We start from the raw sequence: 16,354 nt of genomic DNA, 5'->3' as shown, positions 1-16,354 counted from the left end.
ACCGGTACTGTATATACAAAAGTCAACTTTGCAGAGTATCACTGTATAGGGTAGTTGTTGAGATGTCTCAGTGGCAGCTGGTGTATGGGTTACAGGGTGTATGGAGGGTGAAACATTTGACAAGTGAACTGACTTTGAATCTTGATGGAGCAGAGGCTGTGGCTTTACATTGAACATCACAGCCACTGAGAGTAGGCTACTCAAGGATTGTCAATAAGTCATTCTGACAGGCTCTATCTGAGTCTCTTTTCATGCTAGCTGCTCTTTTATGTCAGTTTACATTATACCCTTTCCAGATCCATTCTCTCTTATGGAATAAACTATGTGAACCTTACAATGAAGTTACTCTAAAATAGAGTATAAAATGAGTGAGTCACCCATAACCCTAAAGAAATGTAGAAAAAAGCCCCATTATCTCAAAGCTGTACACTATAAGATTATGCAGTCAGTCTGCTGATGTTAATGCACTGAAGCATTACATGGTCTCACTCACTGTTGTTTCCCCCCAGTCTATTTGTTAAGCTTCAGATCCCTGATGGAACTATCAGTCTGCTGTCGGGATGATATCTCTATGCCGCTTTGAAGACTGCCAGCCTGCCTGTCTCTCCGATGCCTCCACTCCCCCAGCCTGCTGTATGTATCCGTTTTCCCCACCTGAATGAGAATGGCTATACCCCATGCATGACCAATATCCTCACTGTACTACTTGCGTAGCCCAGGAATTATTGTCTCTCTCTCTGCTTTAGCTTAGCCTCAGAAACGATGGTCCTTCCCCCACATCTGTGGTTGGCTGACACAGGAGGAAATTGTTGTGTTATTCGTCTGACAGTGTTCCTTTGCTTAAACATGGCCTTTGCAGGTCAACCCTTTTATCTGTGTGTGATTGATGGAGCTTCAAGGGAGCTGGAGTGCTCTTAGAGGTCTGGCGTCAGCTGTCTAATCGCTAGTTGCCTATGCCCTGGCCTGGCCTCACCTCTTTCGCACTTCCCCCTCTCCTCGAGAGTTCACCGTTAATCACACCTACTTCATGGTATATCAATCAGAGACTCCCTACTCTCTGAATCAGAGAGGTGTGGTGGGCTGTCTTAAACGACGTCCACGTCATCCGCGCCCAGGGAGTAGTTGTTGTTGTGTTGTTGGGGGTTAACTTCCTTGCTCAAGTGCAGAACGGCAGATTTGACCAGGGATTTGACCAGCGACCTTTCGGTGTCTGGCCCAAAGCTCTTAACTGCTAGGCTACCTGCCGCCCCAATGCTAATAGCTCAGAAGCATACAGTATGTTTGCAAATGTTTCTTCAGAACTTAACAATTTTACTTTGTAGGCGGAAAATGGCAGTACATTTCAGTAGTCGTGCCACTTTCTAGGTGTTGCAAGGTTTCATTGCCACTCTCCTGACGTGACGGCAGCCATGTGTGTCTTGTGGTCAGTTCTGGAAGCAGTGAGTCAGTGTTTTACAGGGGAGGAAAAACACTGCTAGGCAACCTGTTGCTTTTCATGAATAAGTGTCGACTTCAGCCAGGGACAGTCTCAGGGCTTCCAGACACTCTGGTTAAGAGGAAGTGTTTGGAGGGAGAAGTGGAGCCAGAAAGTCATGAGAGAGGGGATCCCAGGCTGAGGTAACCCCTGCAGGGAGAGGAACCTGGGGCTACTGTACCCAGCAGTCTCAATCTAGAGAAACTCACTAGGGCTATCATTATCTCTGGCACCTCCTGCCCACGTATCAGACTCCCCACTCTAAAGGCCCAGATTGGATATGAGCTTTCTCTGAAAACATGGAATTGAATGGTCTTTACATTAGAACCAACAGACTTTGTTCTCTGAGGAGCACTTAGAAGCTCCAAACAAGTATTCCTGGACAAAAACCTCCCTTGGATTGAATTAAAGAACAGAGAGTACTTTGAATATCAAATTGTTAATTTGAGCCACACTGTATTTGTAGGTGATTGTCTGCTACAGATTGTTAACAGCTGACATGAAAAACCAATCCGACCTGGAAACAGGGAAAACACATGGCGTCATAAAAGAGTTTGGGTCTACATAAGAGTTTCAGACACTCTTGGAGGAAAATGGAAGTATCTCTATAAACAAATGCATTCATGAGACAGCCGATAGGGAGGAGGTCAAAGACATGGCAGTATGGTGCCAGCGCAACAACCTTTCCCTCAACGTGATCAAGACAAAGGAGATAATCATGGACTACAGGAAAAGGAGGGCCGAGCATGCCCCCATTCTCATCAATGGGGCTGTAGTGGAGCAGGTTGAGAGCTTCAAGTTCCTTGGTGTCCACATCACCAACAAACTGTCCTGGTCCAAACACACCAAGACATTTGTGAAGAGCGTATGACAAAACCTATTCCCCCTCAGGAGACTGAAAATATTTGGCATGGGTCAGCAGATCCTGAAAAGGTTATACAGCTGCACCATTGAGAGCACTGGTTGCATCACCGTCTGGTATGGCAACTGCTCAGCCTTCGGCCTCAAGGCGCTACAGAGGGTAGTGCGTACGGCCCAGTACATCACTGGGGCCAAGCCTCCTGCCATCCAGGACCTCTATACCAGGCGGTGTCGGAGGAAGGTCCTAAAAATCGCCAAAGACTCCAGCCACCCTAGTCATAGACTGTTCTCTCTGCTACCGCGTGGCAAGCGGTTACAGAGCGCCAAGTCTAGGTGTGTCAGGTCCTGACCATAGAGTGCCCTTATTTTCTATGGTAGAGTAGGTCAGGGCGTGACTGGGGGTTAGTCTAGTTTATTATTTCTATGTGGGGTTCTAGTTTTGTTTTTCTATGTTAGTGATTTTGTATGATTCCCAGTTAGAGGCAGCTGGTAATCGTTGTCTCTAATTGGGCATCATATTTAGGTCGTTTTTTCCACCTGTGTTGTGGGGGATATTGTTTATGTGTAGCTGCATGTTAGCACTCCATTGTCGTCACGTATCGTTTAGTCTTTATTGTTTTGTTGTGTGGTTCGCTTATTTCTAATAAAAGATGTGGAACCCAGATCACGCTGCATGTTGGTCAGAGAATGCTTCCCAACAATCGTGACAAGGTCCAAAAGGCTTTGTAACAGATTCTACCACCAAGCCATAAGACTGCTGAACAGTTAATCAAATGGCTACCCAGACAATTTGCATTGACCCCCCCCCCCCACCCCACACACACACACCCTTTTTTACACTGCTGCTACTCTATGTTTATTATCTATGCATAGGCACTTTACCCCTACCTACATGTACATATGACCCTTGTAAGTAAGCTTTTCACTGTAAGGTCTACACCTGTGTTGTATTCGGAGCATCTGACAAATACGATTTGATTTGATTCAGGGCTGTAAAAATATGAAAGAACAAGACCAATTTAGTCTAACAAACTTGTGTGTTTTTCCGCGCTTTTCATGTGTCTCTCTCAGGAGGAAATGGAGTGGCGAATGGGAACAGGGTCCGTGGGTTGGGAAAGGAAGGCACATGAGGCTTGGAGAGTAGAGTGAGTAATCACAAAGACATGGCTGGAAAGTCCCAGAGGGCAGGTATGGGAGGAATCTCAGGTACCTGAGGTGACAATAATGGAATGTCACACGCCATTGTGATATATTTGTCTTAGCTATCAAATGTCTGCAGTGGAGTTAATTTCTTCTATCTTCATTTCAACTGACTGTGATGTGAACCTATCTCACAGCAGACACCCTGCTCATATACCCATCAATGCCTAACTAAAACTCAAGTGATAGAATATTTTAGAACCTTACACAGTACACAGTGCAGATGTTATTTTATACAATTATCTTGGGAATTCATGAGGCTACAGTGGTTTATTATAGGACAGGTTGCCTAAAATAGTCATTTAAGTATCTATTTTTAGAGGTGTCTAGCCACTTGTCCATGGAATTTAACAAACACAGACAGGATGGGGTTTGAGTTACGTCAGCTTCTAGGTTCAGTTATCTAAAAGGATGTGATGTGAAATAATATCACAGGACTGCTCTCACAACAGCAACCCTTGAGACACGGGACCATGCATGTCTATGCAGAGTCATTCTGTCCACATCTGTTATTCATTAACATGTTATAGGACCGTTGTTTTTCCCCAGTTTGATTAAGGCTTGAAACATGCTTTACAAATAAAGATGTTATGACTGGGATATAAAGAACAGATATTGAACAGATCTGTTGAAATGACCATGCCCTTACTTTAACAACAACATCAGTAGCCTATGAAGAGGGGTGTAATAACATAGTAGGCTAATAACCTTCAATTATAGACACATGATCAACTATTTATTGATCAAGGCTGGTCAGGTATGTCCTATGATGTCATGTCATATGATTTCCCTGGATAGGCCAATGTCTGGGAAGTGCCAAATGAGAGCATACATTATTTGTTATGATCCTGTCTCTTTAATATTTTTTAAACCTGATCTCTTCTTGCTTAGTCACACCCGTCAGCCGGTTAGCGCCGAGCGCGGCAGTGGCTGCCCATGTAAACCGATTGGCTGGTGGGTTTGACAGTCTTGTCCGATGCACAAGGGCGGGGTTCTCGGTCGGTGGAACTGAATTACCGGCCGAAGAAAACTTACCCTTGTTGAGCCTTGAGGTGTGGGAATGCGCTGGACACTGCCTGTGAAAATAGGAGCCCAATAGACATATCTGAGAATGTCTTAACGTTTTGTGGCTAGTTCCAGGATATAGAATTGGACTCTTGTTTGACTCGAAATAAATAATTATTTTTCCTTCTCAGAATGAAGTGACACCACATCACATTTCAGTAACTGGGATCTGTGATCTGAAATCTTTACAACCAGATTTTTTTCTCTACACCGGAAAACATAGGATTTGATTTTGATAAGGGTAAGTTTATTTTTATACTACATGAATAGGCTGGGTTTAGAGTGCTAGGCTATATAGGATTGAAAACATCAGAAATAGAATGTTAAGAAGACGATCCTGAATAAACGATCTGTCCCTATGTCTCGTGTGCGCACAGTTGTATGTTCGATAGCCTACACCGGGATCGATAGCCTACTCACACGAGCCAAAGGGAATGTATCGAACGAATTGTACTATTTGATATTGGAACCTGTTTTGAATTTCCTGGTTCACATGCATTTGTGCTGTAGGTTGCAAAGATCTACGTGTATCGCTATACAATATTAGACCTTTCTTTCGTTTTGCATATTTGTGATTGTGAATGACAGCTTGTCATCAGTGCTTCTATTCTATAAATGTTTGTCATTTCCGCGTGCGCCTGTAGGTTTCACGACAGCCCGGCATGTTCATTTGTAGCCTAGTAGCACGCCCGGTCTGTAAAGGAGCACATAGCAAGGTATTACTACATAATATGACTGCTATTACGCAGGCTTACACCTGAGGTATTTTGTCAGGTGATGAATGTAACAGATCTCCTCTGATAATGTTTCTCCTGGAATAAGTGGGTTCAGGTGTTTTCTAAGCAAAATCATTGGAATACAATTTATTATGGCTGTACTCTTTCACCTTGTACTTCAACGAGTGTTCATGTCGACCATTATCAATATTATGTTATGAACTATTGATAGTAATTATTAGGTAATTGATTGCTTGTTAACATTTTCATACATGTCATGAATGCAAGGCCACTGTTTAGCCTCCACTGTGCTACCTGATCAATGGAGACTCTGCACTATAGCCCCCTGTCTGCAACAGGAATGAGAGATGTATTCAAATGTTATTTTGTCAAAGTGAGAGGAGCAGCAGGCCAGGCAGGCAGCACATGGCCTGCTGAAACATGATAGCATCCAGAGGATCATCATGAGGGCTGATGTCATGACACAGATGCACCGTGATGTGTGGTAGTGACGGGTCATGTTCATCCTCACTTACTGTTCCAACTGGAATGGAGGTACAGGGAATGTTTCTCTGAGGAAGAGACTGGGTGTGGGGGGGGGGGAGTGTTGTCTGTGTGTGTACAGTGTGAGGCATGTGTGGAGGAAGGTGTGTGGCATTTGTGTGCCGTACAATCGAGAGAGCGTATTCCTTGAAAAAACCTAGGGGTTCTGGAGCTGGCATTGAATGGAGCAGGTGGGAATGGGGCTAGCCAGGCCTGTGTTGGTTGGTTGGTTGGTATGTGGGTGTAGCAGGGAGCTGCTGAGAGGACACACTGGACTCTAGTCATGCCCACATGAGTCATGGTGCAGTATCTGTCTATCTATCAGTCAGTCTTGCTAAGTGTGCAACACTCACTCACTCTCTCTCCATGTGGTGTTGTTTTCACTTGGGTTACTGGGTTGAACCGGTCTCACCCTCAGTCCTGTTCTGAACCCACCAGTCTGTGCCAGACTTGTTTTTTTTTCATATTTAGGGGGAAGGACACTAGCATGGTAGCATGCATGCATCTCTATTATATTTAAGGCCTTCTAAGGCAGCCATGAGGTTGTGTTCTGTGTAGGTGTTTGTTCTAATCACCTCATGATGACTGATTGAAAAGCTGACCCGTCTTCAGATGTGGATGTGTCATGCCAGGCCCTCTGCTGCTCCGTCCAGTCAATGAGATGATGCAGCCCCTTAAGCAATTGCATATTTCCTGGAAGGATCTTCTTGTTTAACGGGGTCTCAGAGCATTTCGTATGACTCTGTACGTTACCCAAGACACTCTATTTTAGTATGATATGTTACCCTTCATATGGTATGTATTCATTTGTGTATGTCCATCCATTTTGTACAATATTTTACGAATTTGCAAAACGTACAATATGTTACAAATTTGTTACCAACACGCAACCTTTGGGCCCACCTACCCACCGCCGACCAACCACCCTCTTTTCGTAACTTCTATCTTATGTAATCATACAAAAACATAACATATCATACGTTTACTATGTTACATCTAGTCTAAAGACCAGCCTGTCTTGTTATGAAACTATGTTGTTCTCTCCCATGGCCTTCAGGTATTTACCCTAGTCTCTGAACAGTTCACTCTCTCTCTCTCCCCCTCTCTCTGTCTCCCTCTCTGTCTCTCTCTCTGTCTCTCTCTCTGTCTCTCTCCCATGGCCTTCAGGTAAGTAATATCAATTGTTGAAGAGAATACATTTTCAACCACAGGCATATCTAATTCCTAATTAAACCCAAGCACGGAACTCTTTAAATTTTTTAATTTATTTACCCCTTTTTCTCCCCAATTTCGTGGTATCCAATTGTTTTTAGTAGCTACTATCTTGTCTCATCGCTACAACTCCCGTACGGGCTCGGGAGAGAAGAAGGTTGAAAGTCATGCGTCCTCCGATACACAACCCAACCAGGCCGCACTGCTTCTTAACACAGCGCGCATCCAACCCGGAAGCCAGCCACACCAATGTGTCGGAGGAAACACTGTGCACCTGGCAACCTTGGTTAGCGCGCACTGCGCCTGGCCCGCCACAGGAGTCGCTGGTGCGCGATGAGACAAGGACATCCCTACCGGCCAAACCCTCCCTAACCCGGACGACGCTAGGCCAATTGTGCGTCGCCCCACGGACCTCCCGGTCACGGCCGGTTACGACAGAGCCTGGGCGTGAACCCAGAGTCTCTGATGGCACAGCTGGCGCTGCAGTACAGCGCCCTTAACCACTGCGCCACCCGGGAGGCCCTAACACGGAACTCTCAACGTGACTCACACACCCAACAATCTGAGTTATGTATGTGTATCCACATCTCAAATGAGGATTCCTCAGTTTGTGGAAGCATGCTTGTAGTTGTAAAATATAAGGCAAAGCAACGGTATCTTTTGTCTTGCAGTTAACATGTCAACCAACTTGGTCAGCAGCTTTCGTAACAATAAGCTGGGTGTTCCAAGCAGATCAGTTGAGAGTGTTCCCACCACGACAGACAGATAGACGGGGCTTTACAAGCATGGCAGGTATAGTTTCACTGAAGAATAATGGCGAGAGAAGAACACTTTACTGCCTATGCGCTCTCTTTGATCTGGGCCCCATTGATGCTTGCTCAACCACTACCGTCAATAACTTTGATGTGCTTGTAGTCGGTCTGGGGTTTGTGTCAGATTGTGTCAAGGCTTCAGGAATGGTTGATAAGCAAAAACAGACCACTCTTTTCAGACGTTGCAAAAATGATTTGTCACGTCAATCTGCCAATCTATGAACCGTGGAGAATATGCCGTGGTGATTATGCTTTATGTGGAATACTTGTGAACAGGAAGATGTTTTCCTCATGCTGTCAGACACTGAACGCCTTTCTATACATGCAAGCGAAAACACAAACCTTCACATTAGTTCCCAACAGTCACAATGAAAAAGCCTCATCAAAACCAATCCCCCACCATTTTGTGTTGTGTGAGGAGTTGGCGTGGTCATGGAGGCTACTTGTTTGTATTCACAATCGTCCTCCCTCTAGTGTCTTGAGTTTGCCCGTGTATGAATAAATGGAACATTGCTTTGGTCTGTGAGTTTCCTGTCAGTGTTCAGGCCTTGATTATGTGTCCCAGGAAAGCAGCCGTGAAGCAGCTAACTGTAACCCTCCCATTACATCTTGGAGGTGGCATGTAGGGCCTGTGCTGCAGAGGCTAGGCCCGGCCGACAGACAGGACTACAAACTCAGTCAGATGTGATGTAATGCTGTAATGCTATTTCAGGTCTACCTCTGGTCTCCAAGGCTCTGTCTGCCAGCAAGCCATTCTGCCTGCTCCTCTCTCTCTCTCTTAGTCCCCATGTTACCACCTCATCTATCAAAACTCAGCCATGGCCTATGTTGGGATCCACAGTCAGGAATCCCAAGAAACTCAAATACCCATGTTTCCTGTTATGACTACAGGGCAGAATGTGAACTTCCTTTAACTGAATTAATATAGATTGTTTTATGTTATTATTTGTTTAAAGCTGATTTTAGGTGGGGCTTAGTCTGATGAGATTATATTTAGGGCATGATCCTTGCTGCTGGGGGTTTTTATGGATTCCATTGGTTGTTGTTCTCAATGGGGTGGCATCTGGTCTGAGACTGGTTTACCCGGCGGCACTCGTCATTCTCAGGACTATGGGAATGTTGTGGGTGCTCCCACCAAGCAGACTAGAGCTCCAAGGAGGAGGAACTGCTCTGTGTATTTTGATCTTGGGTGTTTTTCTTTTTCACAGATAAAAAATAGGGGTCCATAGGAACGTATTGTTCCATAGTTGTTGGCATGTGGATAGTGCTTATCCTGACCTGTGTAGTATCTCATAACACAGAGTTTACACAACAAGTCAGAATCTCTAGTCCAATTCAGATCCTGACCTGTGTAGTATCTCATAACACAGAGTTTACACAACAAGTCAGAATCTCTAGTCCAATTCAGATCCTGACCTGTGTAGTATCTCATAACACAGAGTTTACACAACAAGTCAGAATCTCTAGTCCAATTCAGATCCTGACCTGTGTAATATCTCATAACACAGAGTTTACACAACAAGTCAGAATCTCTAGTCCAATTCAGATCCTGCCACTCAAAACAGATATACAAATATAGGCTTCATTTTTTAAATGGTTGTCAAGTGGACAGTTTGTGGAACTATTGTCAGTCTTGTTCTTTTTCGACAGGAATCTTGAGTGCAGGACTAAAAATAACATATACCACATTCAGCACTTTTCCTCGACCTTTTTGCTAGGAAGTGAGCGTTCTCATGTGCACCAACAAAGTCCATTCCATTATTGCAAAATCCCCAAGAGAAATCTTTGTTCTTCAGTTTTCAGTTCGAGCCCATTAGCACAGGTCTCTACTGTCAGACTGTCCATAGTGTTGGCTTACTACACACACTATCTCTTTAAAAGACTGAATGGCCAGACAGACACAAGGATTGGAGAGGGACAATTATAGTTACTATCCCAGGACTGTTAGAGTTGAGAGCACATTTTTTAAATAGGGCGGCCTGCTATCTTTGGCCCAGCAAGCCTTCAGCTCCTAGTGTAGGGTTCATCAACTAGGTTCAGTCACGGGACAATTTTTTTCATGCGGGTGGTCAGGGGGCCGTAACATAATTACAAATCATTTGTAGACTGCAAATTGACCGGAAGAAGCCCAAACAAAAGTGATACAATGACAATGAGTGTCACTATTGTGAACAAGTTGAGTGAGAAAGTTCCAGACGCAGAAATATCATATCCCTAAGACATGCTAACCTCTCACCATTACAATAATACGGGAGGTTAGTATTTTTGCAAGGGTATGATATTTGTGTATCTGTAACTTTCTCACTCATCATTATTCACAATACATTCAGGACTATCCATAATCATGGGAGATACAACATTAATGTAGAAGTGTTTAGAAACATATTCTATTCTTATTTACAATAAAAGTGACTACAAAATGACACAATCCATTATTTACCATTCATTTCTATTGGACGCAAAATAATCTGAAACACAAGCAAAACGAACTGCAAATGCATCCAGCAAGTTTGTAGAGTCACAAGCTTGATGTAGTCATTGCGTGCTAGGAATATGGGACCAAATACTAAACTTTTGACTACTTTAATACACATATAAGTGAATTTGTCCCAATACTTTTGGTCTCCTAAAATGGGAGGACTGTGTACAAAAAGTGCTATTATAATTGTTTACCTGATATGGATAAAAATAGCCTCAAATGAAAGCTGACAGTCTGCACTTTAACCTTATAGTCATTGTATCATTTCAAATCCAAAGTGCTGGAGTACAGATTCAAAGAAGGAAAAATGCTTCACTGTCCCAATCATTTCAGAGGGGACTGTATGACTCTCTACTGTACGTGGGAATACTTTGGAACAGATTTCCATAATGAAGATCACTTGGAGCTGATTTGCTGGTGTTTTTACAGTATTTTATGTCCAACAGCAAAAACTACATTTTTGCTTAGTAAACTTGGGGGGGGGGGTCAAATAAAATCACACAAGGTCCAAATTCGGCCCATGGGCCGTCAGTTGGGAAACCCTGCCCTAGGGACTGCGTATCCTCATGGTGTATCACAGCGGTAAACTCATGTAGACTGTTGGGAAACCCTGCCCTAGTATCACAGCGGTAAACTCATGTAGACTGTTGGGAAACCCTGCCCTAGGGACTGCGTATCCTCATGGTGTGCGTATCCTCATGGTGTATCACAGCGGTAGACTGTTGGGAAACCCTGCCCTAGGGACTGCGTATCCTCATGGTGTATCACAGCGGTAAACTCATGTAGACTGTTGGGAAACCCTGCCCTAGGGACTGCGTATCCTCATGGTGTATCACAGCGGTAAACTCATGTAGACTGTTGGGAAACCCTGCCCTAGGGACTGCGTATCCTCATGGTGTATCACAGCGGTAAACTCATGTAGACTGTTGGGAAACCCTGCCCTAGGGACTGCGTATCCTCATGGTGTATCACAGCGGTAAACTCATGTAGACTGTTGGGAAACCCTGCCCTAGGGACTGCGTATCCTCATGGTGTATCACAGCGGTAAACTCATGTAGACTGTTGGGAAACCCTGCCCTAGGGGGACTGTGTATCCTCATGGTGTGGGAAATCACAGCGGTAAACTCATGTAGACTGTTGGGAAACCCTGCCCTAGGGACTGCGTATCCTCATGGTGTATCACAGCGGTAAACTCATGTAGACTGTTGGGAAACCCTGCCCTAGGGACTGCGTATCCTCATGGTGTATCACAGCGGTAAACTCATGTAGACTGTTGGGAAACCCTGCCCTAGGGACGGGCGTATCCTCATGGTGTATCACAGCGGTAAACTCATGTAGACTGTTGGGAAACCCTGCCCTAGGGACTGCGTATCCTCATGGTGTATCACAGCGGTAAACTCATGTAGACTGTTGGGAAACCCTGCCCTAGGGACTGCGTATCCTCATGGTGTATCACAGCGGTAAACTCATGTAGACTGTTGGGAAACCCTGCCCTAGGGACTGCGTATCCTCATGGTGTATCACAGCGGTAAACTCATGTAGACTGTTGGGAAACCCTGCCCTAGGGACTGCGTATCCTCATGGTGTATCACAGCGGTAAACTCATGTAGACTGTTGGGAAACCCTGCCCTAGGGACTGCGTATCCTCATGGTGTATCACAGCGGTAAACTCATGTAGACTGTTGGGAAACCCTGCCCTAGGGACTGCGTATCCTCATGGTGTATCACAGCGGTAAACTCATGTAGACTGTTGGGAAACCCTGCCCTAGGGACTGCGTATCCTCATGGTGTATCACAGCGGTAAACTCATGTAGACTGTTGGGAAACCCTGCCCTAGGGACTGCGTATCCTCATGGTGTATCACAGCGGTAAACTCATGTAGACTGTTGGGAAACCCTGCCCTAGGGACTGCGTATCCTCATGGTGTATCACAGCGGTAAACTCATGTAGACTGTTGGGAAACCCTGCCCTAGGGACTGCGTATCCTCATGGTGTATCACAGCGGTAAACTCATGTAGACTGTTGGGAAACCCTGCCCTAGGGACTGCGTATCCTCATGGTGTATCACAGCGGTAAACTCATGTAGACTGTTGGGAAACCCTGCCCTAGGGACTGCGTATCCTCATGGTGTATCACAGCGGTAAACTCATGTAGACTGTTGGGAAACCCTGCCCTAGGGACTGCGTATCCTCATGGTGTATCACAGCGGTAAACTCATGTAGACTGTTGGGAAACCCTGCCCTAGGGACTGCGTATCCTCATGGTGTATCACAGCGGTAAACTCATGTAGACTGTTGGGAAACCCTGCCCTAGGGACTGCGTATCCTCATGGTGTATCACAGCGGTAAACTCATGTAGACTGTTGGGAAACCCTGCCCTAGGGACTGCGTATCCTCATGGTGTATCACAGCGGTAAACTCATGTAGACTGTTGGGAAACCCTGCCCTAGGGACTGCGTATCCTCATGGTGTATCACAGCGGTAAACTCATGTAGACTGTTGGGAAACCCTGCCCTAGGGACTGCGTATCCTCATGGTGTATCACAGACTGTTGGGAAACCCTGTAAACTCATGGTGTAGACTGTTGGGAAACCCTGCCCTAGGGACTGCGTATCCTCATGGTGTATCACAGACTGGTAAACTCATGTAGACTGTTGGGAAACCCTGCCCTAGGGACTGCGTATCCTCATGGTGTATCACAGCGGTAAACTCATGTAGACTGTTGGGAAACCCTGCCCTAGGGACTGCGTATCCTCATGGTGTATCACAGCGGTAAACTCATGTAGACTGTTGGGAAACCCTGCCCTAGGGACTGCGTATCCTCATGGTGTATCACAGCGGTAAACTCATGTAGACTGTTGGGAAACCCTGCCCTAGGGACTGCGTATCCTCATGGTGTATCACAGCGGTAAACTCATGTAGACTGTTGGGAAAACCCTGCCCTAGGGACTGCGTGGGAAACCCTCCTCATGGTGTATCACAGCGGTAAACTCATGTAGACTGTTGGGAAACCCTGCCCTAGGGACTGCGTATCCTCATGGTGTATCACAGCGGTAAACTCATGTAGACTGTTGGGAAACCCTGCCCTAGGGACTGCGTATCCTCATGGTGTATCACTCAGACTGTTGGGAAACCCTGCCCTAGGGAATCCTCATGTAAACTAGACTGTTGGGAAACCCTGCCCTAGGGACTGCGTATCCTCATGGTGTATCACAGCGGTAAACTCATGTAGACTGTTGGGAAACCCTGCCCTAGGGACTGCGTATCCTCATGGTGTATCACAGCGGTAAACTCATGTAGACTGTTGGGAAACCCTGAAACCCTGCCCTAGGGACTGCGTATCCTCATGGTGTATCACAGCGGTAAACTCATGTAGACTGTTGGGAAACCCTGGAAACCCTGCCCTAGGGACCCTGCCCTGCGTATCCTCATGGTGTATCACAGCGGTAAACTCTGTTGGGAAATGCCCTAGGGACTGCGTATCCTCATGGTGACTGTTGGGTAGAAACCCTGCCCTAGGGACTGCGTATCCTCATGGTGTATCACAGCGGTAAACTCATGTAGACTGTTGGGAAACCCTGCCCTAGGGACTGCGTATCCTCATGGTGTATCACAGCGGTAAACTCATGTAGACTGTTGGGAAACCCTGCCCTAGGGACTGCGTATCCTCATGGTGTATCACAGCGGTAAACTCATGTAGACTGTTGGGAAACCCTGCCCTAGGGACTGCGTATCCTCATGGTGTATCACAGCGGTAAACTCATGTAGACTGTTGGGAAACCCTGCCCTAGGGACTGCGTATCCTCATGGTGTATCACAGCGGTAAACTCATGTAGACTGTTGGGAAACCCTGCCCTAGGGACTGCGTATCCTCATGGTGTATCACAGCGGTAAACTCACCCTGCCCTAGGGAGACTGTTGGGAAACCCTGCCCTAGGGACTGCGTATCCTCATGGTGTATCACAGCGGTAAACTCATGTAGACTGTTGGGAAACCCTGCCCTAGGGACTGCGTATCCTCATGGTGTATCATCCTCATGGTGCAGGTAAACTCATGTAGACTGTTGGGAAACCCTGCCCTAGGGACTGCGTATCCTCATGGTGTATCACAGCGGTAAACTCATGTAGACTGTTGGGAAACCCTGCCCTAGGGACTGCGTATCCTCATGGTGTATCACAGCGGTAAACTCATGTAGACTGTTGGGAAACCCTGCCCTAGGGACTGCGTATCCTCATGGTGTATCACAGCGGTAAACTCTGTTGGGAATGTAGGGAGACTGTTGGGACTGTTGGGAAACCCTGCCCTAGGGACTGCGTATCCTCATGGTGTATCACAGCGGTAAACTCATGTAGACTGTTGGGAAACCCTGCCCTAGGGACTGCGTATCCTCATGGTGTATCACAGCGGTAAACTCATGTAGACTGTTGGGAAACCCTGCCCTAGGGACTGCGTATCCTCATGGTGTATCACAGCGGTAAACTCATGTAGACTGTTGGGAAACCCTGCCCTAGGGACTGCGTATCCTCATGGTGTAGCACAGCGGTAAACTCATGTAGACTGTTGGGAAACCCTGCCCTAGGGACTGCGTATCCTCATGGTGTATCACAGCGGTAAACTCATGTAGACTGTTGGGAAACCCTGCCCTAGGGACTGCGTATCCTCATGGTGTATCACAGCGGTAAACTCATGTAGACTGTTGGGAAACCCTGCCCTAGGGACTGCGTATCCTCATGGTGTATCGGTAAACTCATGTAGACTGTTGGGGTAAACTCATGTAGACTGTTGGGAAACCCTGCCCTAGGGACTGCGTATCCTCATGGTGTATCACAGCGGTAAACTCATGTAGACTGTTGGGAAACCCTGCCCTAGGGACTGCGTATCCTCATGGTGTATCACAGCGGTAAACTCATGTAGACTGTTGGGAAACCCTGCCCTAGGGACTGCGTATCCTCATGGTGTATCACAGCGGTAAACTCATGTAGACTGTTGGGAAACCCTGCCCTAGGGACTGCGTATCCTCATGGTGTATCACAGCGGTAAACTCATGTAGACTGTTGGGAAACCCTGCCCTAGGGACTGCGTATCCTCATGGTGTATCACAGCGGTAAACTCATGTAGACTGTTGGGAAACCCTGCCCTAGGGACTGTATCCTCATGGTATCCTCATGGTGTGGGAATCATCCTCAGCGGTAAACTCATGTAGACTGTTGGGAAACCCTGCCCTAGGGACTGCGTATCCTCATGGTGTATCACAGCGGTAAACTCATGTAGACTGTTGGGAAACCCTGCCCTAGGGACTGCGTATCCTCATGGTGTATCACAGCGGTAAACTCATGTAGACTGTTGGGAAACCCTGCCCTAGGGACTGCGTATCCTCATGGTGTATCACAGCGGTAAACTCATGTAGACTGTTGGGAAACCCTGCCCTAGGGACTGCGTATCCTCATGGTGTATCACAGCGGTAAACTCATGTAGACTGTTGGGAAACCCTGCCCTAGGGACTGCGTATCCTCATGGTGTATCACAGCGGTAAACTCATGTAGACTGTTGGGAAACCCTGCCCTAGGGACTGCGTATCCTCATGGTGTATCACAGCGGTAAACTCATGTAGACTGTTGGGAAACCCTGCCCTAGGGACTGCGTATCCTCATGGTGTATCACAGCGGTAAACTCATGTAGACTGTTGGGAAACCCTGCCCTAGGGACCTGTATCCTCTCACAGGGTAAACTCATGTAGACTGTTGGGAAACCCTCTAGGGACTGTATCCTCATGGTGTATCACAGCGGTAAACTCATGTAGACTGTTGGGAAACCCTGCCCTAGGGACTGCGTATCCTCGTATCCTCATGGTGTATCACAGCGGTAAACTCATGTAGACTGTTGGGAAACCCTGCCCTAGGGACTGCGTATCCTCATGGTGTATCACAGCGGTAAACTCATGTAGACTGTTGGGAAACCCATGGTGTATGCCCTAGGGACTGCGTATCCTCATG

At 46.5% G+C, this 16,354-nt stretch overlaps 1 protein-coding gene across 3 annotated transcripts in view; it reads left to right on the top strand.

The window, feature by feature from the left end:
• The first annotated feature begins 4,497 nt into the window (after positions 1-4,497).
• LOC115110353 (inactive rhomboid protein 1) overlaps positions 4,498-16,354 on the top strand; it is a 61,150-nt gene continuing 49,293 nt past the window's right edge. The window contains exon 1 of one of the 3 annotated variants that reach the window (XM_065010123.1): positions 4,498-4,841. The gene's annotated coding sequence lies outside the window, so the exon portion shown is untranslated. The remainder of the gene's footprint in view (positions 4,842-16,354) is intronic. The other 2 variants (XM_029635940.2, XM_029635941.2) reach the window with 2 other exon arrangements.

This window comes from Oncorhynchus nerka, linkage group LG26 (genome assembly GCF_034236695.1).
Source record: "Oncorhynchus nerka isolate Pitt River linkage group LG26, Oner_Uvic_2.0, whole genome shotgun sequence".
Lineage (NCBI taxonomy): Eukaryota > Metazoa > Chordata > Actinopteri > Salmoniformes > Salmonidae > Oncorhynchus > Oncorhynchus nerka.
Note: the sequence above shows the minus strand (reverse complement) of the source record. Positions and strands in the feature narration are given on the sequence as shown.